This window comes from Hyla sarda, unplaced genomic scaffold (assembly GCF_029499605.1).
Source record: "Hyla sarda isolate aHylSar1 unplaced genomic scaffold, aHylSar1.hap1 scaffold_223, whole genome shotgun sequence".
Taxonomy (NCBI): domain Eukaryota; kingdom Metazoa; phylum Chordata; class Amphibia; order Anura; family Hylidae; genus Hyla; species Hyla sarda.
The window spans coordinates 202823-215386 of record NW_026608906.1 but is presented as its reverse complement, the minus strand read 5'-3'; the positions used below and the strand labels follow the sequence as shown (position 1 = coordinate 215386).

The window sequence follows — 12564 nt, the reverse complement described above, 5'->3', positions numbered from 1 at the left end:
TGTGTGTTTCCTATGCAGATCCTAAGCCCAGTGTCACATGCAAGTAGGAGGAGTAAGAAGGGTTCCTGGCAAATCCGGGTTATGGATTGCATTTAAAAAGGCCCCGTGGGAGTGCAATGGGCCCCTGTCTTGCTGCTTAGCAATAATGGTATGGGTTTAGGTTCTGCTGTGTGTACTGGTGGTTGACTGCCCCCCAGCCCAGAGTGTGCATGGAAAATTGTCTGGCAGCCTCCCTGACAGCAAGCAGTGATAGTGCCCATGAAGGGGACCTTGTTGGGCCCGCCCCTTTCACGGTTATCGCTTCTCGGCCTTTTGGCTAAGATCAAGTGTAGTATCTGTTCTTATCAGTTTAATATCTGATACGTCCCCTATCTGGGGACCATATATTAAATGGATTTTTGAGAACGGGGGCCGATTTCGAAGCTTGCTTCCGTCGCCCTATGCATTGACCCGATATGGCAGTATCTTCGGGTACAGTGCACCACCCCCTTACAGGGTTAAAAAGAAAGATTCCTACTTTCATTGCTACCTGCTTGCTGGCTAGCCAGCTAGCCAGCCCTGTGGGCCTTGCTGCTGCTGCAGCCAAAAAACAAAAGGTGGTGCTGCTGCTGCTTCTGCTGCTTCTGCTTCTGCTTGTGTCTGGCCCCTGTTGGAGCGTCCAGGCACAGGACTTCTGCTGCTGCTGACTAAATGGCCTCCTTAATTGGATCATTTGAGTAGCCAGCACACCTTTTGAGTAGCCAGCACACCTGTGCAGGTAGGGCATGACATGATAGGCAGCTGCCTTGATAGCGGGTGGGTGCTGAATGTTCCTAATTGACAAAATAAGATTAATGCTTATGAAGAAATATAAAATCTCATCCCTTCCCCAATATCGCGCCACACCCCTACCCCTTAATTCCCTGGTTGAACGTGATGGACATATGTCTTTTTTCGACCGTACTAACTATGTAACTATGTAACATAACATGGGGGGGGGTCTCCTGGCTGTTCACACAGGTGTGTCATTGCTGTACATTGACCATGCATTGCTTCTGTGGTATTGCAAAGGCAAAGACAAATGCTTCCAGCCATCCATTGCACTAATGGATTGGTCATCAGCTGGCTGTCTATGTCCCGCATCAATATAGACCAAAGTACAGAGGGTTAGGCTATGCTATTGTGCACCTACCTGATGCATCAGAAGGTGCGAGGCCCTTGCTAAATTCTGTGCACAGACTTTGAGATCTATGCTTTAGACTGTATCTAAACCTGCTCCAACATGGACTGACATTCTGGCCTACTTTCAGCCGATGCGACTTGTCTGTCGCTGAACAGTCGCTTTTTATGTATTCAGCACCTATGTATAATGTTGTAAAAATGCTCTAGAAGCTAAAGTCGCAGAAATGTCACACATATTTGGCCTGCAACTTTCTGTGCGACAAATTCAGACAGGAAAAATCAGTATAAATCCTTAGAAAATTATCCCCCAGTGTCTCCATCTGCTGGCGGTATTGAATAAGCATTGCTGCACTGATGGGGTATGCATTAGACGAAAAAAAAGAAGAAAAAGAAGAATAATACGCCCAGAAAAGAGGCGAAAAGGAGAAAAACGTAAAAAAACGTGAAAAAAAAGTAAGAGGAAGAGAAGGGAAAAAAAGGTGGAAATGGGTTTAAAAGTGATTTCGGCGGAGAAATATATATATATATATATATATATATATATATATATATGCGCACACACACACATAGATATAAACGTATTCTCCGTTGAGATATTGCAGCCGCTGCTGTGTCCAGGCCCAGGAGCCTTAGCACTGTGCTGTGATGTCACTCAATACCACTGACATCACTAGGTGTAAACAACATCTCTCCTTTGCTGTGTATGTGACTATGGAGCTGTTTGGTGATGTCGTCTATTACGGCCTTCATAGAAGCAACAGGAGATTGTTGCATCCATCTTGAACCCTCAGAACTACAGTGCTATGATGTCACTCACTTCCACAGGCCTTGCAGAGTGTAAACAACAACAACCCAGCTTTGTTGTGTATGTAACCAAAGGGATTTGTGATGTCACCTAGAACCTTCACAGCAGCGACAGCTTTATGAGGAGCATCAGCACTGCTCTGCCTGAGCAGAACCATCACCGCCATAGGTTGTCAAATAACCCGGATTTAACCCACACAGGTAAGTCCAATGGGGTGCAGGCATGTCCTCTATGCTTACAGCTTCCCGTGGGTGTTGGTTTGATACCGTTTGGGGACAGCCAAGGAGGCATCTGCAGGCAACAAAGGTAGGTGTGTGCTTGTGTGTGTGTTTCCTATGCAGATCCTAAGCCCAGTGTCACATGCAAGTAGGAGGAGTAAGAAGGGTTCCTGGCAAATCCGGGTTATGGATTGCATTTAAAAAGGCCCCGTGGGAGTGCAATGGGCCCCTGTCTTGCTGCTTAGCAATAATGGTATGGGTTTAGGTTCTGCTGTGTGTACTGGTGGTTGACTGCCCCCCAGCCCAGAGTGTGCATGGAAAATTGTCTGGCAGCCTCCCTGACAGCAAGCAGTGATAGTGCCCATGAAGGGGACCTTGTTGGGCCCGCCCCTTTCACGGTTATCGCTTCTCGGCCTTTTGGCTAAGATCAAGTGTAGTATCTGTTCTTATCAGTTTAATATCTGATACGTCCCCTATCTGGGGACCATATATTAAATGGATTTTTGAGAACGGGGGCCGATTTCGAAGCTTGCTTCCGTCGCCCTATGCATTGACCCGATATGGCAGTATCTTCGGGTACAGTGCACCACCCCCTTACAGGGTTAAAAAGAAAGATTCCTACTTTCATTGCTACCTGCTTGCTGGCTAGCCAGCTAGCCAGCCCTGTGGGCCTTGCTGCTGCTGCAGCCAAAAAACAAAAGGTGGTGCTGCTGCTGCTTCTGCTTCTGCTTGTGTCTGGCCCCTGTTGGAGCGTCCAGGCACAGGACTTCTGCTGCTGCTGACTAAATGGCCTCCTTAATTGGATCATTTGAGTAGCCAGCACACCTGTGCAGGTAGGGCATGACATGATAGGCAGCTGCCTTGATAGCGGGTGGGTGCTGAATGTTCCTAATTGACAAAATAAGATTAATGCTTATGAAGAAATATAAAATCTCATCCCTTCCCCAATATCGCGCCACACCCCTACCCCTTAATTCCCTGGTTGAACGTGATGGACATATGTCTTTTTTCGACCGTACTAACTATGTAACTATGTAACATAACATGGGGGGGGGGTCTCCTGGCTGTTCACACAGGTGTGTCATTGCTGTACATTGACCATGCATTGCTTCTGTGGTATTGCAAAGGCAAAGACAAATGCTTCCAGCCATCCATTGCACTAATGGATTGGTCATCAGCTGGCTGTCTATGTCCCGCATCAATATAGACCAAAGTACAGAGGGTTAGGCTATGCTATTGTGCACCTACCTGATGCATCAGAAGGTGCGAGGCCCTTGCTAAATTCTGTGCACAGACTTTGAGATCTATGCTTTAGACTGTATCTAAACCTGCTCCAACATGGACTGACATTCTGGCCTACTTTCAGCCGATGCGACTTGTCTGTCGCCGAACAGTCGCTTTTTATGTATTCAGCACCTATGTATAATGTTGTAAAAATGCTCTAGAAGCTAAAGTCGCAGAAATGTCACACATATTTGGCCTGCAACTTTCTGTGCGACAAATTCAGACAGGAAAAATCAGTATAAATCCTTAGAAAATTATCCCCCAGTGTCTCCATCTGCTGGCGGTATTGAATAAGCATTGCTGCACTGATGGGGTATGCATTAGACGAAAAAAAAGAAGAAAAAGAAGAATAATACGCCCAGAAAAGAGGCGAAAAGGAGAAAAACGTAAAAAAACGTGAAAAAAAAGTAAGAGGAAGAGAAGGGAAAAAAAGGTGGAAATGGGTTTAAAAGTGATTTCGGCGGAGAATATATATATATATATATATATATATATATATATATATATATATATGCGCACACACACACATAGATATAAACGTATTCTCCGTTGAGATATTGCAGCCGCTGCTGTGTCCAGGCCCAGGAGCCTTAGCACTGTGCTGTGATGTCACTCAATACCACTGACATCACTAGGTGTAAACAACATCTCTCCTTTGCTGTGTATGTGACTATGGAGCTGTTTGGTGATGTCGTCTATTACGGCCTTCATAGAAGCAACAGGAGATTGTTGCATCCATCTTGAACCCTCAGAACTACAGTGCTATGATGTCACTCACTTCCACAGGCCTTGCAGAGTGTAAACAACAACAACCCAGCTTTGTTGTGTATGTAACCAAAGGGATTTGTGATGTCACCTAGAACCTTCACAGCAGCGACAGCTTTATGAGGAGCATCAGCACTGCTCTGCCTGAGCAGAACCATCACCGCCATAGGTTGTCAAATAACCCGGATTTAACCCACACAGGTAAGTCCAATGGGGTGCAGGCATGTCCTCTATGCTTACAGCTTCCCGTGGGTGTTGGTTTGATACCGTTTGGGGACAGCCAAGGAGGCATCTGCAGGCAACAAAGGTAGGTGTGTGCTTGTGTGTGTGTTTCCTATGCAGATCCTAAGCCCAGTGTCACATGCAAGTAGGAGGAGTAAGAAGGGTTCCTGGCAAATCCGGGTTATGGATTGCATTTAAAAAGGCCCCGTGGGAGTGCAATGGGCCCCTGTCTTGCTGCTTAGCAATAATGGTATGGGTTTAGGTTCTGCTGTGTGTACTGGTGGTTGACTGCCCCCCAGCCCAGAGTGTGCATGGAAAATTGTCTGGCAGCCTCCCTGACAGCAAGCAGTGATAGTGCCCATGAAGGGGACCTTGTTGGGCCCGCCCCTTTCACGGTTATCGCTTCTCGGCCTTTTGGCTAAGATCAAGTGTAGTATCTGTTCTTATCAGTTTAATATCTGATACGTCCCCTATCTGGGGACCATATATTAAATGGATTTTTGAGAACGGGGGCCGATTTCGAAGCTTGCTTCCGTCGCCCTATGCATTGACCCGATATGGCAGTATCTTCGGGTACAGTGCACCACCCCCTTACAGGGTTAAAAAGAAAGATTCCTACTTTCATTGCTACCTGCTTGCTGGCTAGCCAGCTAGCCAGCCCTGTGGGCCTTGCTGCTGCTGCAGCCAAAAAACAAAAGGTGGTGCTGCTGCTGCTTCTGCTGCTTCTGCTTCTGCTTGTGTCTGGCCCCTGTTGGAGCGTCCAGGCACAGGACTTCTGCTGCTGCTGACTAAATGGCCTCCTTAATTGGATCATTTGAGTAGCCAGCACACCTGTGCAGGTAGGGCATGACATGATAGGCAGCTGCCTTGATAGCGGGTGGGTGCTGAATGTTCCTAATTGACAAAATAAGATTAATGCTTATGAAGAAATATAAAATCTCATCCCTTCCCCAATATCGCGCCACACCCCTACCCCTTAATTCCCTGGTTGAACGTGATGGACATATGTCTTTTTTCGACCGTACTAACTATGTAACTATGTAACATAACATGGGGGGGGGTCTCCTGGCTGTTCACACAGGTGTGTCATTGCTGTACATTGACCATGCATTGCTTCTGTGGTATTGCAAAGGCAAAGACAAATGCTTCCAGCCATCCATTGCACTAATGGATTGGTCATCAGCTGGCTGTCTATGTCCTGCATCAATATAGACCAAAGTACAGAGGGTTAGGCTATGCTATTGTGCACCTACCTGATGCATCAGAAGGTGCGAGGCCCTTGCTAAATTCTGTGCACAGACTTTGAGATCTATGCTTTAGACTGTATCTAAACCTGCTCCAACATGGACTGACATTCTGGCCTACTTTCAGCCGATGCGACTTGTCTGTCGCTGAACAGTCGCTTTTTATGTATTCAGCACCTATGTATAATGTTGTAAAAATGCTCTAGAAGCTAAAGTCGCAGAAATGTCACACATATTTGGCCTGCAACTTTCTGTGCGACAAATTCAGACAGGAAAAATCAGTATAAATCCTTAGAAAATTATCCCCCAGTGTCTCCATCTGCTGGCGGTATTGAATAAGCATTGCTGCACTGATGGGGTATGCATTAGACGAAAAAAAAGAAGAAAAAGAAGAATAATACGCCCAGAAAAGAGGCGAAAAGGAGAAAAACGTAAAAAAACGTGAAAAAAAAGTAAGAGGAAGAGAAGGGAAAAAAAGGTGGAAATGGGTTTAAAAGTGATTTCGGCGGAGAAATATATATATATATATATATATATATATATATATATATATATGTGCGCACACACACACATAGATATAAACGTATTCTCCGTTGAGATATTGCAGCCGCTGCTGTGTCCAGGCCCAGGAGCCTTAGCACTGTGCTGTGATGTCACTCAATACCACTGACATCACTAGGTGTAAACAACATCTCTCCTTTGCTGTGTATGTGACTATGGAGCTGTTTGGTGATGTCGTCTATTACGGCCTTCATAGAAGCAACAGGAGATTGTTGCATCCATCTTGAACCCTCAGAACTACAGTGCTATGATGTCACTCACTTCCACAGGCCTTGCAGAGTGTAAACAACAACAACCCAGCTTTGTTGTGTATGTAACCAAAGGGATTTGTGATGTCACCTAGAACCTTCACAGCAGCGACAGCTTTATGAGGAGCATCAGCACTGCTCTGCCTGAGCAGAACCATCACCGCCATAGGTTGTCAAATAACCCGGATTTAACCCACACAGGTAAGTCCAATGGGGTGCAGGCATGTCCTCTATGCTTACAGCTTCCCGTGGGTGTTGGTTTGATACCGTTTGGGGACAGCCAAGGAGGCATCTGCAGGCAACAAAGGTAGGTGTGTGCTTGTGTGTGTGTTTCCTATGCAGATCCTAAGCCCAGTGTCACATGCAAGTAGGAGGAGTAAGAAGGGTTCCTGGCAAATCCGGGTTATGGATTGCATTTAAAAAGGCCCCGTGGGAGTGCAATGGGCCCCTGTCTTGCTGCTTAGCAATAATGGTATGGGTTTAGGTTCTGCTGTGTGTACTGGTGGTTGACTGCCCCCCAGCCCAGAGTGTGCATGGAAAATTGTCTGGCAGCCTCCCTGACAGCAAGCAGTGATAGTGCCCATGAAGGGGACCTTGTTGGGCCCGCCCCTTTCACGGTTATCGCTTCTCGGCCTTTTGGCTAAGATCAAGTGTAGTATCTGTTCTTATCAGTTTAATATCTGATACGTCCCCTATCTGGGGACCATATATTAAATGGATTTTTGAGAACGGGGGCCGATTTCGAAGCTTGCTTCCGTCGCCCTATGCATTGACCCGATATGGCAGTATCTTCGGGTACAGTGCACCACCCCCTTACAGGGTTAAAAAGAAAGATTCCTACTTTCATTGCTACCTGCTTGCTGGCTAGCCAGCTAGCCAGCCCTGTGGGCCTTGCTGCTGCTGCAGCCAAAAAACAAAAGGTGGTGCTGCTGCTGCTTCTTCTGCTTCTGCTTGTGTCTGGCCCCTGTTGGAGCGTCCAGGCACAGGACTTCTGCTGCTGCTGACTAAATGGCCTCCTTAATTGGATCATTTGAGTAGCCAGCACACCTGTGCAGGTAGGGCATGACATGATAGGCAGCTGCCTTGATAGCGGGTGGGTGCTGAATGTTCCTAATTGACAAAATAAGATTAATGCTTATGAAGAAATATAAAATCTCATCCCTTCCCCAATATCGCGCCACACCCCTACCCCTTAATTCCCTGGTTGAACGTGATGGACATATGTCTTTTTTCGACCGTACTAACTATGTAACTATGTAACATAACATGGGGGGGGGGGTCTCCTGGCTGTTCACACAGGTGTGTCATTGCTGTACATTGACCATGCATTGCTTCTGTGGTATTGCAAAGGCAAAGACAAATGCTTCCAGCCATCCATTGCACTAATGGATTGGTCATCAGCTGGCTGTCTATGTCCCGCATCAATATAGACCAAAGTACAGAGGGTTAGGCTATGCTATTGTGCACCTACCTGATGCATCAGAAGGTGCGAGGCCCTTGCTAAATTCTGTGCACAGACTTTGAGATCTATGCTTTAGACTGTATCTAAACCTGCTCCAACATGGACTGACATTCTGGCCTACTTTCAGCCGATGCGACTTGTCTGTCGCTGAACAGTCGCTTTTTATGTATTCAGCACCTATGTATAATGTTGTAAAAATGCTCTAGAAGCTAAAGTCGCAGAAATGTCACACATATTTGGCCTGCAACTTTCTGTGCGACAAATTCAGACAGGAAAAATCAGTATAAATCCTTAGAAAATTATCCCCCAGTGTCTCCATCTGCTGGCGGTATTGAATAAGCATTGCTGCACTGATGGGGTATGCATTAGACGAAAAAAAAGAAGAAAAAGAAGAATAATACGCCCAGAAAAGAGGCGAAAAGGAGAAAAACGTAAAAAAACGTGAAAAAAAAGTAAGAGGAAGAGAAGGGAAAAAAAGGTGGAAATGGGTTTAAAAGTGATTTCGGCGGAGAAATATATATATATATATATATATATATATATATATGCGCACACACACACATAGATATAAACGTATTCTCTGTTGAGATATTGCAGCCGCTGCTGTGTCCAGGCCCAGGAGCCTTAGCACTGTGCTGTGATGTCACTCAATACCACTGACATCACTAGGTGTAAACAACATCTCTCCTTTGCTGTGTATGTGACTATGGAGCTGTTTGGTGATGTCGTTAGAAGCAGCAGGAGATTGTTGCATCCATCTTGAACCCTCAGAACTACAGTGCTATGATGTCACTCACTTCCACAGGCCTTGCAGAGTGTAAACAACAACAACCCAGCTTTGTTGTGTATGTAACCAAAGGGATTTGTGATGTCACCTAGAACCTTCACAGCAGCGACAGCTTTATGAGGAGCATCAGCACTGCTCTGCCTGAGCAGAACCATCACCGCCATAGGTTGTCAAATAACCCGGATTTAACCCACACAGGTAAGTCCAATGGGGTGCAGGCATGTCCTCTATGCTTACAGCTTCCCGTGGGTGTTGGTTTGATACCGTTTGGGGACAGCCAAGGAGGCATCTGCAGGCAACAAAGGTAGGTGTGTGCTTGTGTGTGTGTTTCCTATGCAGATCCTAAGCCCAGTGTCACATGCAAGTAGGAGGAGTAAGAAGGGTTCCTGGCAAATCCGGGTTATGGATTGCATTTAAAAAGGCCCCGTGGGAGTGCAATGGGCCCCTGTCTTGCTGCTTAGCAATAATGGTATGGGTTTAGGTTCTGCTGTGTGTACTGGTGGTTGACTGCCCCCCAGCCCAGAGTGTGCATGGAAAATTGTCTGGCAGCCTCCCTGACAGCAAGCAGTGATAGTGCCCATGAAGGGGACCTTGTTGGGCCCGCCCCTTTCACGGTTATCGCTTCTCGGCCTTTTGGCTAAGATCAAGTGTAGTATCTGTTCTTATCAGTTTAATATCTGATACGTCCCCTATCTGGGGACCATATATTAAATGGATTTTTGAGAACGGGGGCCGATTTCGAAGCTTGCTTCCGTCGCCCTATGCATTGACCCGATATGGCAGTATCTTCGGGTACAGTGCACCACCCCCTTACAGGGTTAAAAAGAAAGATTCCTACTTTCATTGCTACCTGCTTGCTGGCTAGCCAGCTAGCCAGCCCTGTGGGCCTTGCTGCTGCTGCAGCCAAAAAACAAAAGGTGGTGCTGCTGCTGCTTCTGCTGCTGCTGCTTCTGCTTGTGTCTGGCCCCTATTGGAGCGTCCAGGCACAGGACTTCTGCTGCTGCTGACTAAATGGCCTCCTTAATTGGATCATTTGAGTAGCCAGCACACCTGTGCAGGTAGGGCATGACATGATAGGCAGCTGCCTTGATAGCGGGTGGGTGCTGAATGTTCCTAATTGACAAAATAAGATTAATGCTTATGAAGAAATATAAAATCTCATCCCTTCCCCAATATCGCGCCACACCCCTACCCCTTAATTCCCTGGTTGAACGTGATGGACATATGTCTTTTTTCGACCGTACTAACTATGTAACTATGTAACATAACATGGGGGGGGGGGTCTCCTGGCTGTTCACACAGGTGTGTCATTGCTGTACATTGACCATGCATTGCTTCTGTGGTATTGCAAAGGCAAAGACAAATGCTTCCAGCCATCCATTGCACTAATGGATTGGTCATCAGCTGGCTGTCTATGTCCCGCATCAATATAGACCAAAGTACAGAGGGTTAGGCTATGCTATTGTGCACCTACCTGATGCATCAGAAGGTGCGAGGCCCTTGCTAAATTCTGTGCACAGACTTTGAGATCTATGCTTTAGACTGTATCTAAACCTGCTCCAACATGGACTGACATTCTGGCCTACTTTCAGCCGATGCGACTTGTCTGTCGCTGAACAGTCGCTTTTTATGTATTCAGCACCTATGTATAATGTTGTAAAAATGCTCTAGAAGCTAAAGTCGCAGAAATGTCACACATATTTGGCCTGCAACTTTCTGTGCGACAAATTCAGACAGGAAAAATCAGTATAAATCCTTAGAAAATTATCCCCCAGTGTCTCCATCTGCTGGCGGTATTGAATAAGCATTGCTGCACTGATGGGGTATGCATTAGACGAAAAAAAAGAAGAAAAAGAAGAATAATACGCCCAGAAAAGAGGCGAAAAGGAGAAAAACGTAAAAAAACGTGAAAAAAAAGTAAGAGGAAGAGAAGGGAAAAAAAGGTGGAAATGGGTTTAAAAGTGATTTCGGCGGAGAAATATATATATATATATATATATATATATATATATATATATATATATGCGCACACACACACATAGATATAAACGTATTCTCCGTTGAGATATTGCAGCCGCTGCTGTGTCCAGGCCCAGGAGCCTTAGCACTGTGCTGTGATGTCACTCAATACCACTGACATCACTAGGTGTAAACAACATCTCTCCTTTGCTGTGTATGTGACTATGGAGCTGTTTGGTGATGTCGTCTATTACGGCCTTCATAGAAGCAACAGGAGATTGTTGCATCCATCTTGAACCCTCAGAACTACAGTGCTATGATGTCACTCACTTCCACAGGCCTTGCAGAGTGTAAACAACAACAACCCAGCTTTGTTGTGTATGTAACCAAAGGGATTTGTGATGTCACCTAGAACCTTCACAGCAGCGACAGCTTTATGAGGAGCATCAGCACTGCTCTGCCTGAGCAGAACCATCACCGCCATAGGTTGTCAAATAACCCGGATTTAACCCACACAGGTAAGTCCAATGGGGTGCAGGCATGTCCTCTATGCTTACAGCTTCCCGTGGGTGTTGGTTTGATACCGTTTGGGGACAGCCAAGGAGGCATCTGCAGGCAACAAAGGTAGGTGTGTGCTTGTGTGTGTGTTTCCTATGCAGATCCTAAGCCCAGTGTCACATGCAAGTAGGAGGAGTAAGAAGGGTTCCTGGCAAATCCGGGTTATGGATTGCATTTAAAAAGGCCCCGTGGGAGTGCAATGGGCCCCTGTCTTGCTGCTTAGCAATAATGGTATGGGTTTAGGTTCTGCTGTGTGTACTGGTGGTTGACTGCCCCCCAGCCCAGAGTGTGCATGGAAAATTGTCTGGCAGCCTCCCTGACAGCAAGCAGTGATAGTGCCCATGAAGGGGACCTTGTTGGGCCCGCCCCTTTCACGGTTATCGCTTCTCGGCCTTTTGGCTAAGATCAAGTGTAGTATCTGTTCTTATCAGTTTAATATCTGATACGTCCCCTATCTGGGGACCATATATTAAATGGATTTTTGAGAACGGGGGCCGATTTCGAAGCTTGCTTCCGTCGCCCTATGCATTGACCCGATATGGCAGTATCTTCGGGTACAGTGCACCACCCCCTTACAGGGTTAAAAAGAAAGATTCCTACTTTCATTGCTACCTGCTTGCTGGCTAGCCAGCTAGCCAGCCCTGTGGGCCTTGCTGCTGCTGCAGCCAAAAAACAAAAGGTGGTGCTGCTGCTGCTTCTGCTGCTTCTGCTTCTGCTTGTGTCTGGCCCCTGTTGGAGCGTCCAGGCACAGGACTTCTGCTGCTGCTGACTAAATGGCCTCCTTAATTGGATCATTTGAGTAGCCAGCACACCTGTGCAGGTAGGGCATGACATGATAGGCAGCTGCCTTGATAGCGGGTGGGTGCTGAATGTTCCTAATTGACAAAATAAGATTAATGCTTATGAAGAAATATAAAATCTCATCCCTTCCCCAATATCGCGCCACACCCCTACCCCTTAATTCCCTGGTTGAACGTGATGGACATATGTCTTTTTTCGACCGTACTAACTATGTAACTATGTAACATAACATGGGGGGGGGGGTCTCCTGGCTGTTCACACAGGTGTGTCATTGCTGTACATTGACCATGCATTGCTTCTGTGGTATTGCAAAGGCAAAGACAAATGCTTCCAGCCATCCATTGCACTAATGGATTGGTCATCAGCTGGCTGTCTATGTCCCGCATCAATATAGACCAAAGTACAGAGGGTTAGGCTATGCTATTGTGCACCTACCTGATGCATCAGAAGGTGCGAGGCCCTTGCTAAATTCTGTGCACAGACTTTGAG

General features: G+C 46.4%; 6 non-coding genes across 6 annotated transcripts; all 6 read left to right on the top strand.

The window, feature by feature from the left end:
- Positions 1–296: 296 nt before the first annotated feature.
- LOC130320959 (U2 spliceosomal RNA) lies at positions 297–487 on the top strand. Its single transcript, XR_008866768.1, has one exon. It is a non-coding gene; the product is annotated as a U2 spliceosomal RNA (small nuclear RNA).
- Positions 488–2585: 2098 nt separating this feature from the next.
- On the top strand, positions 2586–2776 carry LOC130320958 (U2 spliceosomal RNA). Its single transcript, XR_008866767.1, has one exon. It is a non-coding gene; the product is annotated as a U2 spliceosomal RNA (small nuclear RNA).
- A 2077-nt stretch (positions 2777–4853) lies between these two features.
- Positions 4854–5044, top strand: LOC130320957 (U2 spliceosomal RNA). Its single transcript, XR_008866766.1, has one exon. It is a non-coding gene; the product is annotated as a U2 spliceosomal RNA (small nuclear RNA).
- Positions 5045–7128: 2084 nt separating this feature from the next.
- Positions 7129–7319, top strand: LOC130320955 (U2 spliceosomal RNA). Its single transcript, XR_008866765.1, has one exon. It is a non-coding gene; the product is annotated as a U2 spliceosomal RNA (small nuclear RNA).
- A 2055-nt stretch (positions 7320–9374) lies between these two features.
- LOC130320953 (U2 spliceosomal RNA) lies at positions 9375–9565 on the top strand. The gene has a single exon (XR_008866763.1). It is a non-coding gene; the product is annotated as a U2 spliceosomal RNA (small nuclear RNA).
- Positions 9566–11653: 2088 nt separating this feature from the next.
- On the top strand, positions 11654–11844 carry LOC130320952 (U2 spliceosomal RNA). The gene has a single exon (XR_008866762.1). It is a non-coding gene; the product is annotated as a U2 spliceosomal RNA (small nuclear RNA).
- Positions 11845–12564: the final 720 nt, after the last annotated feature.